Genomic DNA, 24872 nt, shown 5'->3' with positions numbered 1-24872 from the left:
TTATATGTTGTTAGTTAAGAGTTTTATGCTTCATGTGGTAATAAAAGTTTAGAAACCCTACCTTTAGGTTTCGGCCAAGGTTGAATTTGAGACTTAGGGAAAAGTGTGAAACCTAACTATGCTTGTATATGCTCCCTTATGATGTATGATCTTTAATATATGGTTGGTTTAAGTTTCATGCTTCATGTTGTATTTAAAAGTTTAAAACCTCACCTTTAGGTTTCGGCCAAGGTTGAATTTGAGACTTAAGGAAAAGTTTGAAACCTAACTATGCTTGTATATGCTCCCTTATGATGTATGATCTTTAATATATGGTTGGTTTAAGTTTCATGATTCATGTTGTATTTAAAAGTTTAAAACCTCACCTTTAGGTTTCGGCCAAGGTTGAATTTGAGACTTAGGGACAAGTTTGAAACCTAACTATGTTTGTATATGCTCCCTTAAGATGTATGATCTTTAATATATGGTTGGTTTAAGTTTCATGCTTCATGTTGTATTTAAAAGTTTAAAACCTCACCTTTAGGTTTCGGCCAAGGTTGAATTTGAGAATTAGGGAAAAGTTTGAAACCTAACTATGGTTGTATAAGCTCCCTTATGATGTATGATCTTTAATATATGGTTGGTTTAAGTTTCATGCTTCATGTTGTATTTAAAAGTTTAAAACCTCACCTTTAGGTTTAGGCCAAGGTTGAATTTGAGACTTAGGGAAAAGTTTGAAACCAAAATATTCTTGTATATGCTCCCTTATGATGTATGATCTTTAATATATGGTTGGTTTAAATTTCATGCTTTACGTTGTATTTAAAAGTTTAAAACCTCACCTTTAGGTTTCACCCAAGGTTGAATATGAGACTTAGGCAAAAGTTTAAAAGTTTAAAACCTCACCTTTAGGTTTTGGCCAAGGTTGAATTTGAGACTTAGGGAAATGTTTGAAACCTAACTATGCTTGTATATGCTCCCTTATGATGTATGATCTTTAATATATGGTTGGTTTAAGTTTCATGCTTCATGTTGTATTTAAAAGTTTAAAACCTCACCTTTAGGTTTCGGCCAAGGTTGAATTTGAGACTTAGAGAAAAGTTTTGAAATCTAATCATGCTTGCATATGCTACTTCATGATGTATGATCTCTTACATGTTGTTAGTTTAAGTTTCCATGCTACATGTTGTGTTGATAAGTTGGAACCTCACGTTTAGGTTTCGGCCAAGAACGAGTTAGGGTTTGTAGGAAGATCAAAACCCCAACCATGCATGATAATGACTCCTTATGATGTGCTATGGACTTTAGGTCACCATGTTGTATGATATACTTATGTTATGTGCACTTATGCCATCATGTTATGATTCCTTATGATATGCTTATATTATGTGCACTCATGCCATCATATTATGATTCCTTATGATATGCTTATGTTATGTGCACCTCATGCTATCATGATATGTTATGAAAGGCTTATGTAAGATGAAAAGCCTAAGAGATGCTTCCCTTAAGTTGTGATTAAGAGCTCTCTTTATGATATGACAAGAATAAGATATTCTATGATATGATAAGAAACATGATATGCTATTTTACTTTTGTATGGCTTGTATCAAGGGTGGGCTCCATAAGCACCCCTAGGTCGATGGTCTATGAAACGGGCCTTGTAAAAGGGATGGGCTCCTAAGTTGCCCCTAGGTCGATGGTATATGAAACGGGCCTAGTTCCTAGTAGGTTCAAGTTTGCTATCTTGGATCTATTTAGGATGCGCACATTTATGTATGTATGTTGAGATTATGTTTAAGTATGTATATGATATATGTTTTCAAAAGGACATCTTGCATATACTCATTTCATGATTCATGTTTTCAAAAGAACATCTTGCATCTACAAGTTCATGTTATATGTTTTCCTTTATGCTTACTTAAGATGCTCTTGAAAATATGTCTATGATGCTTATATGATCATGTTACTACTTTAAGTTTATGTTGTCACATGCTATGATATGATCTTATGCTCTCACATGATATGATATGACTTTGTGTTTATGCTCTCACATGATATGATATGACCTTATATTTATGCTCTCACATTATATGATATAACTTTATGTTTATGCTCTCACATGATATGATATGACCTTATGTTTATGCTCTCACATGATATGACATGACTTTATGTTTATGCTCTCACATGTTATGTTATGATTTACCAAATGAACATGTTACCACTTTATGTTCATGCATGATTCATGGTTTTTGTGAATAGGAAAGGGACTTACTAAGCCTATGGGCTTATAGTTTTTATGTTTCCTTGTACTGCAAAAAAAGGAAAGGAATGGCTAAACTAAGAGAAGCAGCAGGAAGGGCAAGAGTGTGTGTGGTAGTGGCACGGTGGAAGAAAAACTGCTTGATGCTTTTATGTTCTAAGTTTGCATATGAACCATGTGTTGTCTTTATGCTTTGATAGTACTTGAACTAGTATGGATAGTTATGCACTTATGTTCTCCATGTTTTATACTAGTATGTCTAAATGTTTAATATGATAAGCATGATGATTAGTGTAGAAAAAAAAAACAACTAAATAACTGTTTCCGCTGCCATGATTTTATATGTATGCACGTATGATTGTAAGTAACCCCATCCCTCCTAAGCATTGGGAGGGTGGGCATTACAGTTTGGTATCAGAGCCAGGTTTGCCTTTCCACTACACACACATCAAGCCTACATCCTGCCGCTCCAAGTAAGAATTTCTATGTCTACTCTATTTTTTTTTATGTATGATAAGGAATGCTTTAATTTATGTATGCATGTCTACTCCATTTTTAATTATGATAAGTTATAGTTTTAATTTAAGTATGCATGATGGTAGATTAGAAATAATAATAACTTAGGCTAGCCTTGTTGTCATTCATGAAGATAAGCATAGCTAGAAGACGCAATACTAGAGCCGATAAGACAGTACCTCCACCGGATCTGATGCATGTAGTCACTAAACTTCATAGTAAGGAAATAAATAATACTCGATGAATCAGAGGAACCCCATACCCCATCAGAATCGAATCGATGCGGCCATCATACTCGCCGGAAGTGATGACTCAATCACCCAGCAGGCTGGCATTCGGGTGTCAAGCTATGCGGTGAGCCAAGCTTTCCAAGCCTGCGACTGGAGAGTATAGTGGAGCTATTGATTTGGCCGGAAGAAAGTCAAGTGTGCATCACGTTGCGGATGTGTATGTTCCGAGTTCAAAGAGACAAGAAAACTCAGATGACGAGAATTCTTCGAGGAATTCTTCCATATGCTTGTGACAAACAAGCACTACGACGAAGTTCACCGAGTTCCAACAAGGTGACCTTCGCTTAAGCGCTCAGAGATTCAAGCGCCTGGCATCGGAAGAAAAAGATCAGACTCGTCTGAAGATGCTCGCACCGAGATAGCTCACGAATGTGGCCGCGGAGTTAATAGATCGAGACCGTTGCCAGAAGTGTTAATCACCAGACACCGATCACTACTACTAAAAGCTGACGAGAGGGTAAAAGTCAAGTCACCGGAGGATAGAAATCTCAAAACACCAAAGCCAAGCGGAAAGGAAAGGCAAGAGGAAGCAATGGAACTCTAAGGGTGGTCCAAGCAACAACCCTCAATACCATGTGGGAAGAAGCATCCGAAATCGTATGCAGTGCTATAATGTGGAAGAAGAACATCTGGTAGAGGAGGATCCACCACGGATTACCCTCGACACCTCCTCGTATGTCCGTAATAGAGGTGCTCCCCACGCCTACACCTAATGCAAGCGGCGATAAGGTCCTCTGATAAGCCAAGGGAGATTGGAGGCCCGCTTGTTATGATGAATGCCGAATTTCCCTCACCAAGAAGATGTGGGAATGCTTCTACCATTGTCACAGTCGGATTTATATTTCGATCGACATTCAGTATTATTTGATCCGCACTCGTTCGCCTCTACTCACAAGAAAGATAGACATGCCACCCCAAGTCAGATTGCAAGTTCTTAATGACCCTACCGTCGGAGAAGTAATGCCATCTACTCATATGATGCGAGCCGCACCCAGAGAACTCTACTGCGATCCGATAGTGCTTGACATGCAGGATTATGATAGTATATTGGGCATGGATTTCTGAGCAAGTATGGTGCGTCAAGTAGTGTTCCGGCCTGAAGCAGAACCGATGTTTGAATTTATTGGGAAACTAAGAGAAATTTGGTGCTACAGAGTCGAAAATGTGTCCGGACAGCTCTCTACCCTGACTATAGCACCGACGTTGTTCGACGATATATTGGGGAAGCAAACCCGTGACCCAAGCATCCAAAAGATCAAGCAAGAAGTCTTAGAGGGAAAGAATGATGGATTCTGTATCACTGACAGTGGAATATTATACCTCAAGGATCGCTTATGTATTCCCGACGACCCAGAGTTGCGAAAGAAGATACTGGAAGAAGCCCATGCAACACCCTATGCGATGCATCCTGGATCCACCAAGATGTACCAAGACCTGAAAAAGAAATTCTGGTGGTTCGGTATGAAAAGAGACGTGGCTCAGTATGTCAGTACCTATCTGACCTGCCAGAGGGTTAAAGCATAACACCAGAGACCTGGAGGAGTACTGCAGCCAATCCAAATTCCGGAATGGAAATGGGAAGATATCTCTATGGACTTTATTTCAGGATTACCCAAAACGACAAACGGCTACGATGCTATATGGGTAATCGTGGACAGATTAACAAAATCCGCCCACTTCCTAGCAATCAAGATGACCTATTCGATTGAGGAACTGACTCAATTATATGTCAAGAAAATTATTAGATTACATGGGATTCCTAAGACTATTATTTCTGACAGAGATGGCCGCTTTATTTCACATTTTTGGGAATGTGTTCAGAAGGCTCTTGGCACAAAGCTATTATTCAGTACTGCCTTCCACCCTCAAACCGACGGACAAATAGAAAGGGTGAACCAAGTACTAGAAGATATGTTACGAGCTTGCGCCTTAGACTTCAAGGGGAGCTGGTGTCGATATCTATGCTTAGCGGAATTCACCTACAACAATAGTTACCAAGCTACTATTGGAATGGCGCCTTACGAGGCTTTGTATGGGAGGAAATGTAGATCCCCTATATGTTGGTACGAAGGCGGTGAAAAGAAAGAGATGGGATTTCGAACAGATTTCATTGACAACACCACCCATGCTATGCAGAATATCCGCCAAAGAATAGAAACTGCTCAGAGTCGACAGAAGAATTATGCAGATAAGCGACGAAGGCCGTTGGAATTTAGTGTCGGGGATTCGGTATTTCTAAAGGTAGCTCCCATGAAAGGAGTGATGAGGTTCGGAAAGAAGGGAAAGCTGAGTCCGTACTACGTGGGACCATATCAGATTCAGAAAAGGGTCAGCAAGGTAGCTTATGAGATTGATCTGCCTCAAGAGATGTCAGCTATTCACATAGTGTTCCACGTTTCGATGCTAAAGAAATGTATTTCGAGCACGGACCAAGTGATCGAGCCACAGACAGAACAAGTTCATGAGGACCTAAGTTATGAAAGCCGACCGGTTTAGATATTAGACCGAGATGTCAAAAGACTAAGGAACAAAGAGGTACGCTTAGTAAAGGTCCTGTGGCAAAATCAACGGTTCGAAAAAGCCACTTGGGAACACGAAGACGATATGAAACGAAAGTACCCGGAGCTATTTTATGTTCGAGGATAAACTTTTATGAGGTATGGGGGACTGTAACACCCATAGGATCCCTAGAAATTTTACATGAATTTATGCATGGTTAAATAGGTTTCATGTGAACTCTTCTTTAAAAAAAAAAAAGAACCAAAAAGAGGCATGACCAAGGATTAAACATTGGACCTCATAGTAAATGATTCCATGTTATAACCAGTAGCCCGAGCAGAGGTGTGCTGTTATGAAGAGAGGGAAATTATGGTTAAAGGTAAGGAAAATGAAGGCTCTCTTCACTAAGAAGAGAAGTCCAAGTTTCCTTCTTCTTTTTACAATGAAAAGAGAGTTTGCTTTCTCCCTTCATTTAGGATGAGTAAAAGAAAAGTGAAGGAAAAGTTCATTTTTCCATCTTCCTTTCATTTGGAATAAAATGAGAAAAGGAAAGAGAAAATTTCATTTTCTTCTCTCTTCCTCCTTCCTCCTCCTCTCCACCAAAACCAAGCTCCCTCTTCTCACCGTTGCCGAGACCAAGCTAAAAGAATTCTTCTAGGAAAGCTTGACAAGCAAGGTTACTTCTCTTAGAGAATTAAGCAAGAGGATATAAGTATCCCCCTCACCTGCAATACAAGTAGCCTCCTACGTTTTCCATGCTTAAAATGTTTTGAAAAAAAAACTTAGGGTTCAGCCATGATAAGTTTTGAAATGAAAACATGCTTGTTTATGCTCCTTCATGATACATGATCTCTTATATGTTGTTATTTAAGAGTTTTATGCTTAATGTGGTAATACAAGTTTAGAAACCCTACCTTTAGGTTTCGGCCAAGGATGAATTTGAGACTTAGGGAAAAGTTTGAAACCTAACTATGCTTGTATATGCTCCCTTATGATGTATGATCTTTAATATATGGTTGGTTTAAGTTTCAAGCTTCATGTTGTATTTAAAAGTTTAAAACCTCACCTTTAGGTTTCGGCCAAGGTTGAATTTGAGACTTAAGGAAAAGTTTGAAACCTAACTATGCTTGTATATGCTCCCTTATGATGTATGATCATTAATATATGGTTGGTTTAAGTTTCATGATTCATGTTGTATTTAAAAGTTTAAAACCTCACCTTTAGGTTTCGGCCAAGGTTGAATTTGAGACTTAGGGACAAGTTTGAAACCTAACTATGTTTGTATATGCTCCCTTAAGATGTATGATCTTTAATATATGGTTGGTTTAAGTTTCATGCTTCATGTTGTATTTAAAAGTTTAAAACCTCACCTTTAGGTTTCGGCCAAGGTTAAATTTGAGACTTAGGGAAAAGTTTGAAACCTAACTATGCTTGTATATGATCCCTTATGAAGTATGATCTTTAATATATGGTTGGTTTAAGTTTCATGCTTCATGATGTATTTAAAAGTTTAAAACCTCACCTTTAGGTTTCGGCCAAGGTTGAATTTGAGACTTAGGGAAAAGTTTGAAACCTAACTATGCTTGTATATGCTCCCTTATGATGTATGATCTTTAATATATGGTTGGTTTAAGTTTCATACTTCATGTTGTATTTAAAAGTTTAAAACCTCACCTTTAGGTTTCGGCCAAGGTTGAATTTGAGACTTAGGGAAAAGTTTGAAACCTAACTATGCTTGTATATGCTCCCTTCTGATGTATGATCTTTAATATATGGTTTGTTTAAGTTTCATGCTTCATGTTGTATTTAAAAGTTTAAAACTTCACCTTTAGGTTTCGGCCAAGGTTGAATTTGAGACATAGAGCAAAGTTTTGAAATCTAACCATACTTGCTTATGCTTCTTCATGATGTATGATCTCTTACATGTTGTTAGTTTAAGTTTCCATGCTACATGTTGTGTTGATAAGTTGGAACCTCACCTTTAGGTTTCGGCCAAGAACGAGTTAGGGTTTGTAGGAAGATCAAAACCCCAACCATGCATGATAATGACTCCTTATGATGTGCTATGGACTTTAGGTCACCATGTTGTATGATATGCTTATGTTATGTGCACTTATGCCATCATGTTATGATTCCTTATGATATGCTTATATTATGTGAACTCATGCCATCATATTATGATTCCTTATGATATGCTTATGTTATGTGCACCTCATGCTATCATGATATGTTATGAAAGGCTTATGTAAGATGAAAAGCCTAAGAGATGCTTCCCTTAAGTTGGGATTAAGAGCTCTCTTCATGATATGACAAGAATAAGATATGCTATGATATGATAAGAAACATGATATGTTATTTTACTTTTGTATGGCTTGTACCAAGGGTGGGCTCCATAAGCGCCCCTAGGTCGATGGTTTATGAAACGGGCCTAGTAAAAGAGATGAGCTCCTAAGTTGCCCCTAGGTTGATGGTCTATGAGACGGGCCTTGTTCCTAGTAGGTTCAAGATTTGCTACCTTGGATCTATTTAGGATGCGCGCATTTATGTATGTATGTGGTACAAGCCGGGCCCTCATGTTGAGATTATGTTTAAGTATGTATATGATATATGTTTTCAAAAGGACATCTTGCATATACTAATTTCATGATTCATGTTTTCAAAAGAACATTTTGCATCTACAAGTTCATGTTATATGTTTTCCTTTATGCTTACCTAAGATGCTCTTGAAAATATGTCTATGATGCTTATATGATCATGTTACTATTTTAAGTTTATGCTCTCACATGCTATGATATGATCTTATGCTCTCACATGATATGATATTACTTTATGTTTATGCTCTCACATGATATGATATGACCTTATGTTTATGCTCTCACATGATATGATATGACTTTATGTTTATGTTCTCACATGATATGATATGACCTTAATATGACATGACTTTATGTTTATGCTCTCACATGTTATGTTATGATTTACCAAATGAACTTGTTACCACTTTTTGTTCATGCATGATTCATGATTTTTGTGAGTTGGAAAGGGACTTACTAAGCCTATGGGCTTATAGTTTTTTATGTTTCCTTGTACTGCAGAAAAATGAAAGGAATGGATAAACTAAGAGGAGCAGCAGGAAGGGCAAGAGTGTGTGTGGCAGTGGCATGGTGGAAGAAAAACTGCTTTATGCTTTTATGTTCTAAGTTTGCATATGAACCATGTGTTGTCTTTATGCTTTGATAGTACTTGAACTAGTATGGATAGTTATGCACTTATGTTCTCCATGTTTTATACTAGTATGTCTAAATGTTCAATATGATAAGCATGATGATTAGTGTAGAAAAAAAAAAAACTAAATAACTGTTTCCACTGCCATGATTTTATATGTATGCACGTATGATTGTAAGTAACCTCGTCCCTCCTAAGCAGTGGGAGGGTGGGTGTTACAAAGAAAGCCTCGGCCGTGTACACCACACGGTCGTGCAAGGTTTCTAGAGACCAAAAAGGCCCTGGCCGTGTGCACCACACGGCCGTGCAAGGTTTCCAGAGGCAGAGGCAGTGCAGGACGTGTAGATCTACACGGCCATGCAAAGGTAGTTGTGGAAGAAGCATGTCACAGTTGTATATTATACACGACCATGTAAGGTAGGCAGAGAAGGGAGTGGCGTTGGCCGTGTGAACCTCACACGGCCGTGCCTCAAGGCCATGTGGCGCCCAAACCTCCCCTCTATATAAGGCCTCCTTCATGAATTCAAAGGGGATCTTCTCCCTTTTTGGGGGGAAATCAAGATTTGGGCGTTCCTCCACCATCTTGGAGGGATTTTCTAGCGATCCAAGGGCGGATCTTCAACGTTTCGACTCCAAGATTATGGATTGGATCCGAAGACGGTTCTTCATCGTAGATAAGCTTTCTTTCTTCCTTTTCTTGGATTTGGGATCAAAAATGCTTGTAATTTCCTTCTCTTCAGATTTCTTTCCTCATTTCATGGAATAGATTTCTTTGTTCTAGGATGGAGGAAGTAATTGTAAGGATGATTTGATGTAAAACTCTTGTGGATTTGCTGATTTCCTATTTCTATGATTTTGCCCTATTTATATTCATTCTTTCTTGTATAGATTGTTGTAATTAGGGTTTAATTACCATGCTTGATTAAATGTTTGAATATCTTGTGGATCTTGTATGGATTGTTTCTCATTCGATTTTTCGAGGGGCGTTCGTGACAGGAACATGCCCATTCAAGGACGTTTGAGGGATGATCTTGAGGGTGAAATAGGGTTATTCAAGGGGGTAGGATAGATTGTATGTGTTCATATATTATATCTTGATGCGGTTGAGGAGTGATGAATTCTATGTTGATTATCCGAGGGACGCACGTGACAGGCAAGCCCATGCAAGGACAATATAGAGTCATACCTAATTGATCACATTTAGGTATAGATTTTAGTCCTTGGCCGGTTGTCTATTGCAAGAGTGAACCGGCAACCTTCTACAAATGATGGACAATTGAGGAATAAGATTCGGTAGATCATTTACATTGAATAACCTTACAAAGAAACCAAAACTCCTAGAACATCCTTTATCATTGTCCTTATTCTTGTTTCTTATTCTTTTATTTCTATCTTTACCTTTCATAGTTGCACTTTGCTTTTGTGAATCAATTGATTAGTTGTTTAGCTAATTCATGTTGAGATATCTTTAGTGCTTATACCAGTCCCTGTGGATACGATATCTTTTATTATTACTTATGACATTTCCGTACACTTGCGGAACGTCAACAAAAACAACCCTCGGCAATGGCACCAAAAACTTGTTACGTAACCACAAGCGCATGGTTTCATCGTCAGTAATACAAAAGATATAGAATCCTAGGGACTGATGATTGAGCATAAGTTAACTTTGCACGGTGAGTTATCTAGATAATCGAAGGTTAATTGGAAAAGTGAGAGTGAAGAAAAGAGAGTATGTAAATGTTGGTTGCTACACCTGGATTCTATTGTGTTCCCCTGTACAAAAATTTATACAAGTACAGAACTTTACCTAACTACCCATGTGCTCTACTGAAGTTAAACTTGGATTGCAAATGGAACTTAACATTATTAATCCAAGTTGTCCTTCAGAAGTTAAACTTGGATTGGAAACGAAACTTAACATTTTTACTCCATGTTTAATCAATGTGATATTCCTAAGTTAAACCATATTACAGAAGATGATTAAACATTTATTTCAAAGATCGGCTTCCAGGTAAACATGGCGAGGCACTAGGCCTTCTTGGGTATGGGATCATCCACCACTTCCTAGACAAAGCCTTTCAAAGAAATTTGATGTTTAAACTTCTTACAGTAACCCATGATTTAACTAAAGAGACCTCAATAGAAACATAAGATCGAAACGTAAAATCAAAACACTAAATCGATAGCATGAAATTGAAACATAAAATCGCTAGCCTCTTGTGTCGGTATTTCAGAATCTATATAAAGAAAACTAAGTAATTAATTTGAAGTGGAAATAATTAATTAGTTATACCTTTCTTTATAACTAAAGATCTCTTGATCTTCTATTGTATTCCTCTCCTCCTCTTGGACGTCATGTGGGCGACGATCTACCAAGATAACTCCACCCAAACCACTTCTTCTCCTCTAAGACTCTCGAGCCACCAAGGGATGCCAAAATAGGAAACCTCCTTCTCTTCTTCTTAATTAAACTTGGAAGCAAACATCATTCAGCATTGCATTAATAGAGAATTGACTCACAATAGAACAAGTTGATGTTGTTGCCTATTTACTAATAGATAACAGGTCCAAAGCATTATGATTCAGCATTTGGGTTCCTTATCTAATATCAAAACTGCAATGTTCATGCTAAAACTGCAACATTCTGGAAATAAACTTCTCCTTTCTGAATTGCTTTAACTTATAAATCAGCTCCAAAAATTTGAGTTTTTCACTAATAGTAAACTGCAACAAAAACTTAGTTCCAGATTTTTGATTCTGCAAATGGTACACAATTCCAGCAATTCAACATTTTGTTCTTACATCAATCCCTGCTCAAGTAGGTTTTAGTAATCCTGTACAATAATTCTGGATTTGATTTCAATTCAGCATGTTCTATAAAATTCCAGTCGTAAATGGATAGCAACAAAATTTCAAAATAATCTCTTGAAACTTATACCAACTTCTTGAATTATTCACTGCATTTTCAGTAATCAGAAAACAACTTCAGTAGATCCAGCTCTGTATCCCAACAGCCACACCTTTTTATTTCATTCTTTCATTCTACAGATTTCCTGTCTTGCTACTCTTGCTCCAAAATTACAGCAATGAACTAACTTCCGAAATGTCGATATCAAATAAATATACTCCCCAGCAACTTTTCAAGTCCTGCTTTTTAATCTCCTATCAATTACTGAATACAAAGACTTAAGTCCAGCAGAATCTCACAGGATTAAAGCTTCACATATTATAGTATTTTAGAATCCAGATTCTAGATTATGGTCGCAAGAAGCTTGAAAAGAATACCAACTCACTTGTCTTTTCCAGTAATTCTTGATGATATTTGGTGTTTCCAAATTTGATGGTCTTCATTAGCTTTCAGCAATCATCCATTTCTGCAGAATGCAGCATAGAAGTAATCTCCATTCTGCATTTCTTTTCTGTTTCCACATTCTCTGCACAAGCTTCTAACTCTGGATTCATTTCAGTTAACATTCAATCACTTCAAGATTGAATTCAATTAGTCTCAGCTCTAACAAATCAAAATCTCCGAAGTACACAGCTTTGATTTTCAACACTCAGCCTTGTACAATTAATTTGAATTTTCCTGCACATGTCCCTGATTTTTGATACACTTTTGGCACAAAATTCTACATTTCCAAACAGATACTTACACATTTATGTTCTTATAGCCCACTGCATCTTTCAGTCATTTGATGCGAGATTAACATTTGTTCCTTCACTCTTGAAATCTTTACCATATCTTCTCCTTTTCTTGATACTGCTTCTACATTCTTGATACACTACTGCTTACATGCTAGTTGAGTTAGTTTCCCTTTCTGCTTCTTAATTCTTGTCAATTCCTATTCCCTGTCATTGCTCCAATCTCTCCAATAGGTCACTAATGGCAACCATTCCTCTGCTTTCCAAATTCCAGCATATGTGTAGTGCAGTACCGAATCCAGTTCATTGATCTCAGAATTCAATCTGGATTGGATCTTCAGAAAGTAAAATTTGTAAAGAAATGACTCTTCCATTTCCCTGCAAAATTCTGCACTTTGTTCATTTCCATCCCTACATCTAGCATTCAGTTTCAGAAATCTATTCCAACAGGTATTCTCTAGAATTCAAATTCAAATTCATTTGGTACTATAATGATTGGAGCTTCACTTAAAAATAATGCTGAGCAGAACAACATCAACACTTGGAAAAGTAGTTAAATCCACTAAATCATTCCCATAATGTGTAGCACAAGAGATTCAAATGCATCAAGTTGATTTGAATAGCTTCTATACTTTACAGTTCCAAAAATCAAGAGTTGAAGCAATTCCAACTCAAGATAACCATATTGATCAGAAAGAGCAATTGCAATTGTAATATACTTCAACAAAAATTTTCAATAGCACACTCATATTCAAGTTTTGAAAAGTACCATAATTTTCACATATCAGCTTATTGTTGCAACGTGCCACTTCCTTTTTAAATCCTTTGATACAATATAATTATTCTATTCATAACCAGCACAATCCATTACATTTTTGAATTTGTCAATTTAAAAAATCACCTTCAAGCACTCTAATTTTCTCTTTTATCAGAAATCTGCGGGTTTCTGATTTAATGGATTGGTTCCTAATCAGCTTCCAGCTTTACAACTCAACCGAACTCACAGATTCCAGAGTTGAAATGCAACTGCTAATTCCAGAATTCAGCTTCAATCTGCACAGCTCCAAAAACTTCTGCACTTGTAACTGAACAGCAGGTCCCATTCCAGAGAATTCAATCAGTCTTATGCATTAATTTCAGTTCGTGCATGGATTATGAATTCAAGTAATCAGAAATTCCAATTTTCAGAAGAAAAAGATATCAATTCCTTGGGTTGAATTTCAGGAGCACTTCTGGAATACTATGACATTTCTACTGGACCTGGTTATAGATATCAATGCAATCTACTTAACCACCAACAGTTTCCAGCAATCTCTGACTGTCCTGTTTATCTGAGACTTTTTCCAGCAACAACATCTGAACTCAGCAGTGACATCTACACTACATCTCCTACCTTACTTGGTGCTTATTCCAATGGAAGAATTATTCCTGTTGCCTACACACCTCAAACAGATTGTCTGATGTTTCCAATTGTTCATATTTGAAATCAGCAGAGTATCATATTTAGTTTTAATTCCCTCTTCTTATTATGCTGGTGAATGATACTTAAGCATTTCAATTCCATTTTAAGGAATAATCATACTCAAACAGATAAGAAATGGAAGCTAGATTCAAAATTTCAGAAATCAGCAAGCCAAATCTTCAACCAGCTTGAAAGTACTGCTATGAATTCTGCACATCTAAAACTCAGAAACAAGTTTTTAATCCAGGACTCAATACCACAGTAGTAATCAACAATTTAAACATCCATCAAAAATAGATTTATCATTTCTTATTAAATCTAGGAAACTCTCTAAGATGGAATTATATTTGCAATTCCTGACCTACAATCCAGATTTAGGACTTAGTTTCTTCATGTTCAGAAATCTTATGCAATAAGTATCAGTTTGCTGCTCTTTTTTTTTTCTTTTCAACTTCTCCCTTAACCAGTTCCAGGAACTTATCTACTGACAATTTCAGAAACACCAAATTGATAGGAGCTTGAATTCTAAATGCTGTTATTCAAAAATAGCATGAGGAGTTGGCACACAATATCAAGTTTAGTAACTAAACTTGAACAAACAACACATCAGATTTTCAACAATATCAAATGTCAACTCCCTGGATTTTTTAAAGAGCAGCACATACAAACCAAAAGTAGCCTCTAAACCAAGCCAAAAGTAGAAACTTAAATAAGAACTCCAATTACTACACATTGTATCAAGTAACCATAATCAAGATCCATGTTTAAGACTCCCACATCACTCTCAAAAATCACAATTCAATACTTATGAAACCATCCCTCATCTTCAAAATTCTTGGGGATAAACTAATTTTCCCCCCACGCTTAAACTTTGTCCATCATCAAATAATCTAACTCATCAAGATACTCAACTAAAACCCTCAATGAAATGGACCAAGCAAAGGTAATCAACGATTAAAATGCGAGAGAAAAAAAATGTTTCAAGAAAATTGTGGAGAACGAAATGGGAATTAATGAGGGAACAAGAATGATAAATATTCTTTATTTCCATGCATACATACGCAATTGTGACTTTGAAAACAAGCAAAGCAAGTTCTAGAGTTTTAATTGTAGTAAGTGCATGCCACACAAGAGAAAATAATAGTGTATAGGCTTAAAGTGGTCCTCTCTAGGTATTTTTATGCAATCAAGCTTGATTAATCAAAATGGAATCCACCACCATTTTAACCAATATCATGTAAGTAAAGCATTCAATCATGTCATATGACCTAAAATTGATGATCAAATTTAAGAAGCTTTTACCATCTTCAAAATATTACTTAGAAAATTCCCATGAAGACTTTTATTCAAAAATGACATGCTATATACTTAAAAAATTGCAAAGTATAAAAGCAAAGTGCAAATGCAAAGTATGAAACTAAGAAACGTATAAATAATTTATTAACAAATCATGAATTAAAATGCAAAAGAAAGCGAAATTTAGAACCAACTCCCCTTTAATTCCCGGTGGTTGAAGAAGATTCAAAAGAAGAAGCCACCCCGGTAATGGAGTAATTGTGGTTCCACTTAAATTCTTTTTATTCATCCTTTTTCCATTAAAAATTCTCTCTGGAAGTCTGAGGCAGTTCAGTTTAAGTACCCACTCTGGAAGCTTAATTTCTCCTACAACATCAATAAAAGGAAACACCTCCCACATGCATGTGGGATAAAAAGAAAATAGGAGAATATTAGTGTGGGTAGAATATAAATCAAGAAATGAATCACATCTAATAAAATCAACAATTGGTACCTCTATGAAATTTTCTGATGAATTACAAAAAATACTCACCTTGTTAAGTTGAAAGGTACCTGGAGTGGTGATTGTAACCTCCTTTTCATCAAGTAAATGCTCAGGCTTTGGTTCTAGTGAATGTACAACTTCATGTAGTGATTCTTGGGTGCTTGGCTCAATAACACAAGTCCCTACACTTTCATCCTCAAATTCAGGTGATCCTTGGGGTAATGCTTCCAGTAAGCAATCCCCTACACTTAAATTCTCTTCATCTGTATCTACATTTCCTACATCTTCAACAACATCTAAAGCAACAGTATTAGTAGAATCAGAAATTTTAACAATTACATCATCATCACAAATTAAACTAGAAAATTCTTGTAAAGAAATGGGAGTAGGGTCAGGCCTGACAGAATCTCTACTATCCATCTCCCCACTGTAGTTTTGTGCTTGTAACTGATTGATGGATAATGCAATCTGATCTAACTAACTCTGAATATTCTGTATCCTTGCAAATTGTTGCTCTTGATGCTCACTCATTTATTGCATAACTTCATTACATTTCCAAATTGACTCTGCAAAGTTTTCTTGTACATTCTCATACTGATATTCAGGCGCATAAATCCCAGTCTGAGGCTGATAATAATAACTCTCCCTCATTTCTCTAAAATGATGATAATATGGATCCATGGTAAAGAAATTTCTTGTTCTTACATTGACAATTAGCAAATAAAATTAGAAGACTCAGGAACAAATAAAACCAAACACATGGATATATAATCATGAAAACAATCGAAACAACCAAAATTTTTAAGTTTTCAAAGTGAAGAACAATCCTAAAATCACCAAACACCACTACAATTATTCCCCGGCAATGATGCCAAAATTTGGTAACAAACCTGTCACACTCGTAAAACAAATCAACAATGTATTATCTATGAACCCCTTACATACACCATGATGTTGTAATAACAAGTCCAGGATCGATCTCTCAAGGAACTAACAGTTGGATGTAATCTAGGATTGTCAGTTATTCCTATTTTTGGGGTTTTTAATATGTAAATGGGGGTTTAAGCTTTGGATCTAAATCTAACAAATGAAAGAACAATAATTAAGAAATTACTCTAATGCATAAAGGAAACCTAACTAGTTGCCAATAATCCAACCATAACGTATTGTCACCCTACGTTGTGATTAAACCATTAACACATTCAAACTTAGAACGAAATAGCAGGACATAAATGAAACCTAATCTATATCAAAATGTAAACCCTAACTTTATAACACCCCAATTTTCCTCATTAGGAGTCCTAAAAGTGCTTCAAAATATTTAGAAATGCTATAGAAAAATTCTAGAGATTTTTAGGAATTTTTAGAGTATTTTTATGCTAATTTTGGAGTTCGTTTGGTAGTTTTACCAAGAGGAAGAAGTTTAAAAAAATATATAATAATAAAAGTGTTAAAGCTGGGTTTTGAACCCAAGACCTCGGACCCGAACCAAATGTTAACCAGACTCAGCCAACCAGCTGGTCTGCGAGAGTTTTGTTAATAAAGTATGGAATAAAATCTATATAAGCAGTTTTTGGGAACAGAAATACCAAAATAAAAGGGAGCCGAGCAGAGTTCGAACACGCGACCTTTAACTCGCGCTAAACCGCTGTTGACCAAGTATTCAGGCCGTCGGTTCTGTTTAGAATTGATAGAAAATTTATTTAAAGAAATTAACCGAATATTGAAGTTATAAAATAAGACAACTTAGGGCTTGATTGATTACCCGTGACCTAACTTCCTCCCCTTTCTCTCACGCGCGGCGCGTCGACACTCCTCTTCTCGGGCGAAGATGCAGCAGGGAGTTGGGGCTTCTCCGGCGTTTGGCCAAAGAGGATTTCCGCGAGCTCTTCTCAGACCCGAGTCCCTCTCGTCAAGGAGAGCTCGTGGGTGCAAGGAAGAGCTGGGATCTAGAGTTCGCCGAAACCCTAGAAGTTATTTCGGTTGTGAGTCAAAGAACAAGAGGTAAGTCGCTTCTCACCTGCAGTAGGATAGCTCCGGATTCTTTTTCCTTTTGTTTCGAATTTTCTGTGAAGATTATGGGTTGGGTTTGCTGCCGTGAGGTTTAAGGATGAACATGAACGGTAAAGTTCAAGTATGCAGGTGTTTTACCTCCAAGCTTTGTAGCTGAATTTTGGGTTTTGTTGTTCTAGACAAAGAGCATAGAGAACAATTAAGATTTTTTTAGGTTTCAGTAGCAAATTTGCTGGATTCTTTTGGTTGCCGTGGATTTCATCAGGAAAATGAGAAGAGGATTAATTATTTGAGCACGTAGTTCAGTTTGTTAATGCGTTGAATATATCTGTACCTTCTTCTTGGGTTGCAATTAATGTCGCATAATTTAGTTTTAAGGTTGTGTTGGATTCTTGCTTTTGGGTTGCTGCTGTGGGTTGATAAAGAAGAGGAGAAGGGATTTGAATGGTTTTAGATCTGCTCAAGTTAAAGCATGCAGTGTTAGCTTTAGATACTTGCTGTTTAGATTTCCTTTGTTAATGATTCGGTAAGCTTGAGCAGCCTTGCATTTAGCACTACAGATTTTAGTTCTTTGCCACCTCATTGATTATAGCATAAGCAGTATTGATTTAATTCCTAGTTTTGTTTGCTATGTGTTGAGCATGATCAGTTTCCTTTGCCACGAGATATGCATGGGTATACCTTCTAGTTTTCCTATGCTATTAGATTAACCTGAGCAGTTATATATATGTTGTTTATTTCAAGTATTCAGAATTAAGTTTCTTGTCACCTCAATATGCATGAACGATTTCGTTTATAAGCATACGGATTTTTATTACGCATTAGTATGCGGATTTTGTTAAGCTTAGTATAGTGCAGATTTTTCTTGAGTATCATAGTACAGATTTTGGTTAAGAATTATAGTTTTAGAATTTGTTTAAGCATACATATTTAAGTTTAATTGCTACTTCAATATGTATGATTATGTGTTACATAGTTAGTTTCATTCATAGACGCATAAGAAAGATAAAGAAAAGTATAAGAAAGATAAAGAAGAGAAAGAAAAGGCCGAGGCCTTAAGTAGATCCCAAAAGTCAAGACTTTAGGGATTTTGGCACACAAGGTGCCTATTAAAATGCCAAGGCATTTAAAGAAGAAGTAATTAAGATTATAAGTATTTTACTTTTAAGAAGAGGCTAGTACCTGACTTCCGAGGTTGTCGTTAAACAAATCCAGGTGTCCAATTCCGAGGTCTGCTCTTTTAGGATTGGTGGCTCGCTACCCCAACCTATTAGGGAACGCGCATAAGATGGTACTATGCCTGGGCCCAAGAAGAAGTTGATTAGTATTTTGAAGTATTATAAGTATAAGTTTTTGAACAAGTAAAACGAGTTTTACATAAACATAAAGTATTAAAGATTAAGTTAGAACAAATGAAATAAGTTTCATATGGTTCTAAAAATCAGTAAGTTTAGTTCCTTATTCTACCATGTTTATCTAGTAGATGAGTAGTTTTCATGTTTACCTATTAGATGAGCAGCATGATTAACTATTAGAACTACATGAGTAGATTCCTTAGCTTTTCTTTGCTATTAGTTTGACATGAGCAGTTATGTCTATGCTTTATTTCTTTTTAGAGCATATAGTTTCTAGTTCTTTTCGTTTACATGCACATTCATGATTTTGTGAGTTAGATAGCGCTTACTAAGCAAATTTTGCTTATAGACTACACTTCCTCTTACTGCAGATAAAGGAAAAGAAAAGATTTAGCAAGGAAGGCGACAAGGTGGCGCGGATGGTGTGTGATGCCAGGACTATGGAAGCCTTGGGACTTAGTTTAAGAATTTATTAAGAATGTCATTTATTAAGAATGTATTAGATGAGTCATTTAGTCTTCCGCTGTCAGTTAATTGTATGTTTTTATTTTGTTTCCGCTATTCATTACTTGCATGATTTGATTTCATTAAACTGCGTGGTGATGTTATTCCTTTTGTGTGTTTGATATGTGTTCCAGCTGCCTGTGGCTGTGTATATAGTGTTTGTATATCAGTTTAAGGTCACCGGTACAGGGGAGACTCTGTCGAAATTTTTCGGTAGGGTTCCATGTGATTTTTAATCACACCGGTTAAGTAGAGTTAGTAGTTAAGTAACGGTCACTCTTAGGTAGTAGTAGTAGTAGTAGTAAGAAGGGTGGTCGTTACAAACTTAGAACTTAAACACTAAACACTTAACCAAGCATCAATTAAATACGAATTAAACTTAAACAAGGGAATGAAATGCTAGATTACTTGCTAAAACACAATAAACATTAAAAGAAATCTTTTCTAAGTGATAAAACAGTAGCAGAATGAAATAAAATGGTAAACCAATCCATTCTCATAATCAATCTACACAATCTTCATGCTCTTGTCATCACACAAGAGACCGGAGACGAGAACGCCCAACTCCGGACCTTAGTGGATAATCTCTACAGTGTATCAGTTCCAGGATTGCTCAGCATCGTTGACGGACCACCCCCGACATGCTGAAAACAACCCGGAACCCCATAATTAGCCAAAAATCTGGAAATCTACAAACAGGAATCTCTGGATCCGGGATGAAGTTGCGGATGATGGTTTGCTGTCGAATGGAGATCAGGAACACCGGAGGACCGACTCCAAATGTTGTTGATGGGAATCGGAGTCGCCGACTGGAGGAACGCCTCCAAATCTGCGCTGGAATAGAGAAATGCCGGGAGAAGAATTCCGCCGGAGGAAACACCCAACGACGGTTCCAAATGAATGGGATGAAGCTGCCGAGAAGCTCTCCACCGAGGTTGGACCTCGAGAGATTGATCAGAGAAGGAAAGGGGTCGGAATCCCGCTGGAGAAGACTCGCGACGCGAAGCTGCGTGAGGAGATTGACAAAGCATGAAGCTATTGTAGCTTCTCATTTAAATCAGATCCAGATCTAAATGGATGGCTGAAATCGATTTGGCTCTTGATCAACGGTGGCAAGTCATCTAAAGTCCGATCCAGAGGTACTGATCTTGATCAAGGGTCTGGATCTACTCTCCCTTAGATCGGATGGACCAGATCTTCACTGGATGATTCAGATCTATCCAATCTTTGATGAACGGTCCATAACGCTCCATAGCTTGATCTTCTTGTTTAAACTCCAATTTGAGCACAACTTCGGTTCGAATAGATCCAAATCTAAGATCCTTTGATGCCTACAAAATAAGAATCAAATATTAGCATCAAATAACACCAAAAATAAAATAATTTGTAATTAAGTCCAAAATCGATACAATGCATAAAATGTGATGTAATCATGATTTAAACCTATGAAATCAACATCAAACCATGTATATATGAATCAAAATAATATAGTAAAATCATGGTTATCAAACATCGTAATTTCTTTTGAACAGGGCTTAGGCCAAAAAGGTATAAAAGATCACTACGTATCCATTTGTGAATATAAAAATGGTGACCAAGTAATTTCTTGGAATAATCAGAGAAGATTAGTTGTTGATGAAGTTCTTTTATATCAGGAAGAGGGTGGAAAGAAGATTGCCATGAAGCAGACCATGTGACAGGTTTAGGAAATTTTATGAAGAAGAAGCATGATTTCCAACCCTTGTTGGATGAAGGCATTTCTTCAAAAAACACCATCTTCGGGCAAGATTAGAAAAGAAATACTCCTGACCCCGATTTCTTAGGGTAAGAGAACATAAAGAAATTTTGAGGAGTAGGAGGGATACTAAAAAGGTGAAATAACATGTATAGGCCACATAAATATCATAAAGTATTTGGGACAAATTGTTGTAAAGGAATACCAAAATACTGACTTATCTCCACTAAGAATGGAGGAATAGGGAAGTATAAACCTGCCACTAATTGATCCTTGAAGAAGGTAATATAGTTATCAAGAGGGAGATGGGGGTAAGCATCAGGTTGCGGGACCTTGATACAATACTCCTTAGGGATTTCATACTGAGAGTGAATGGAAGTTTGATCGGTGGAACCAAAGGAGGAATGAGTCTAAGCGTACCAAGGAACTAATGATTTCTTGACCATGGTGAAAAATAGAAACACTCAAAGGATAGGCAACTTACTTGGCCCTTAAGGAAAGGAGGTAGCAGAAGAAGGACAGGGAAGATGAAGAAGCGTTGGGCATTAGAAAGAGTCAGAAAGGAGAATCATCAGAAAGTGAGTAGAGGAAGGTGAAGAGTAAAGAAATAAAAAAGATTTAGGGTTTTAGAGTGGTATAACTAGTAGGGATCGTCGTTAAATTGAAATGATTTGTGATAGGAGAGTCATTGGTTTGCTAAGAATAATATGTGATAGGACATTGATAAAGAAGCATGTTAAAGGTTGCTTCAAGAAATAGGAAAACTGCTATGTGCCGCTCACCCATAAAGAGGCATTTATGATGGATAAGACATACCAAATCATAGGCTGACATGTCATATCTTCGAGAACCTCTAACATTTCCTTTTCATTGAAGGACTAATTACCAATGAAATAATTTTGAAAAATAACTCAGCTCTTAAGGCATAGTTAAGAGAATAGAGAAAATAAAACATAAAATAATGAGTTAGACGAGTAGAGTAACAAATAAAATTGAGACTCGTGTCTAGTCAGTCGGTTATACCTCCTTTGACCAAACTTAAAGGGGAGGCTAGTGATAGGGTTATGATAGGCTGGCATGTCGAATGAAGCAGAAGTCATGGTCGAGAAAGATATGAGAGGTCTATAGTTGGGTGAATGTATGATTAATAGGATAATAAGTAACCAAATAAAAGGCTTACACAGCTTTTAGTATATTATCGGTCGAGTGAAGGTCAAGCGAACACCAATGTGCTTATATGCGTTCAACTGAATGAAGCTCGACCAAGCATAAAAACACTTAGCCTTATACAACTTTCAGTATATTACAGGTCGAGTGTGTTGGAATGTATACTAAAAGTCTAGCTTTTTGTATAAACATTTATTTAGAAATAAGAATCACATTGGTCAAATGTCTATATTTATGCTAAGTGTAGTTGTCCATTTAATTTATATTATAGATAACATGGTGTGAGGAAACACACAGAAAATCATGTTATCAGATCCTTATAAATTATAAATAGTAGCTCACAACCAAGATGGAATGGACAAACCATTGGAGTTGTTGTAGTGTAATTTAGTATTAGATTATCTAGACTATAAAATTATACTAGTACACTATGAGTGTATTGAGCAGGACCATCTGAGATAGTTTCTTTTTATACTGACTATATAAGAGAACAAAACCTCTGTTATTATGGAAGTGCATGCTCTTAATCATGATATAATAACAAGCACATATATTTAATATTTATTTCTTTAATTTATCAAAGGGTGTGATTTAGCTCGTTAAATCAATAGGCTCGATAAGTTGGGAAATGATATTATTTATATGGTGTGTTGTTGATTATACAATGAAACTGTGTCCTAGCAATCTAGGTTGATGATGCCCCCTTGAGGAGCTCATAAGAATTGTCATGTAAACCCTGCAGGTGGACCTAGTCCAGCATGATAATGAAGTTGAGTGGTACTACTCTTGGAGCTAGATATTAATTGAGTTGTTAGTAACTCATTTAATTAGTGGGCATTCTATATCTTAAACACAGGGAGATTAATGCACTCAGAATAAGAAGGAGCCCATAATATAATTTGGGATTAGTGTGGTAGTTCAATAATAACTCTTTAGTGGTACGAGTTATTATTGATGAACTTGAGTTGGGTGTTCGGGGAGAACACAAGAAGCTCAAGCTCATGGGGGGACCAAAACCAATTTCTCCTCTCGATCCTTGTTGTAGCCTCTATAAAATCTTGTAACCACTAAGTCCACTTCTTATCCAAGTAATGGGTCGGACACAATCTTGCTTGGAGCAAGGGGGTTGACCAAGTATAGGCTTGGAGCCCAAGTAGTGGCCGGCCAAACCATGCTTGATGTCCAAGCATGGGGCCGACCACATAGGATTAAAGGATATTTTAATTTTTTATTAATATTTTTCCTTTTATAGTCATTCATGAAAGGGATTTAAAAGAAAAATTTTATTTTTAAAATTTCCTTTTATAGTCATCCTCATGGTTTTAAAAAGAGAGTTTTAGATTTTAAAAACTTTCCTTTTATAGCTATCTACAAAAAATTAAAGAGAGATTTTAATTTTATTAAAATCTTTCCTTATTTGTAGTTGTCTATAATGTTTAAAAGAAATATTTTAATTTTTGATAAAACTTTCCTTTTATGTAACCATGATTTAAAAATAGAAGTTTTAATTAACCTTTCCTTTTTTGTAGTTGTCTACATGTTTTAAAAGAGAGAGATTAATTTTAAAACTTTTCTTTATGGCAATGTACAATAGGAAATTTAAAAAGAGAGATTTTAATTGTTATTAAAATTTTCTCTTTTAAAGGGAGGCCACAAATAAGGAAGTTTTAATTATTTTTAAAACTTTGCTTTTTGTAAACATCATCGTTTAAAAGTAAGCTTTAATTTTTTGTTGTAAAAATTTTTCCTTTTTAACATACCATGATGTGGTCGCCCATAAGAAGATTAAAAGGAAGTTTTAATTAAACTTCCCTTTTTTTACCGAGACCAAGGATTATAAAAGAGGGGGAGAGGGTGCCTCATGGACAACACAACCTATTCTTATTCCCTCGCTATTTCCTTGGTGGTCGCCCATGCTCCCTTCCTTTCTTCTTAAGGCCAGCGGCACCACTTCCATATTGTCTCCTCTTTTGCTTCCTTAGGACCGGCGGCATCAAGGGATGCTATATCCTTGTGGCCGGTTGCTTGGAGAGGAAGAAGAAGAAGAGGAGAAGCACTTGGTGGCCAGTTGCTTGAAGGAGAAGAAGAAAAAGGAAATTTCCTATGTTAGCATCCCTTGATGGCTCAAGAATCTTGGAGAAGAAGAAGTGGTCCCGGTGGATTTCATCTTGGTAGATCGTCACCCACACGACGTCCAAGAGGAGGTGAGAAATACAACAGAAGATCAAGAGGCCTTTAGCTACAAAGAAAGGTATAACTAGTTGTCTTATTCCGCATCATACAAGTTTTCTTTGTATGGATCTTGAAATACCAAACACAAGAGGCTAACGATTCTAGGAAATCGATTTTATGTTTTGATTTTGTGTTTCTTTTGTTTTTCGATCTTGTGATTTGATTGTTCTTAGTGGTTAAACCTAGGGTTACTATAAGGAGATT

The sequence above is a fragment of the Zingiber officinale genome, chromosome 4A, assembly GCF_018446385.1.
Source record: "Zingiber officinale cultivar Zhangliang chromosome 4A, Zo_v1.1, whole genome shotgun sequence".
In the NCBI taxonomy this organism is placed as follows: domain Eukaryota; kingdom Viridiplantae; phylum Streptophyta; class Magnoliopsida; order Zingiberales; family Zingiberaceae; genus Zingiber; species Zingiber officinale.
Note: the sequence above shows the minus strand (reverse complement) of the source record.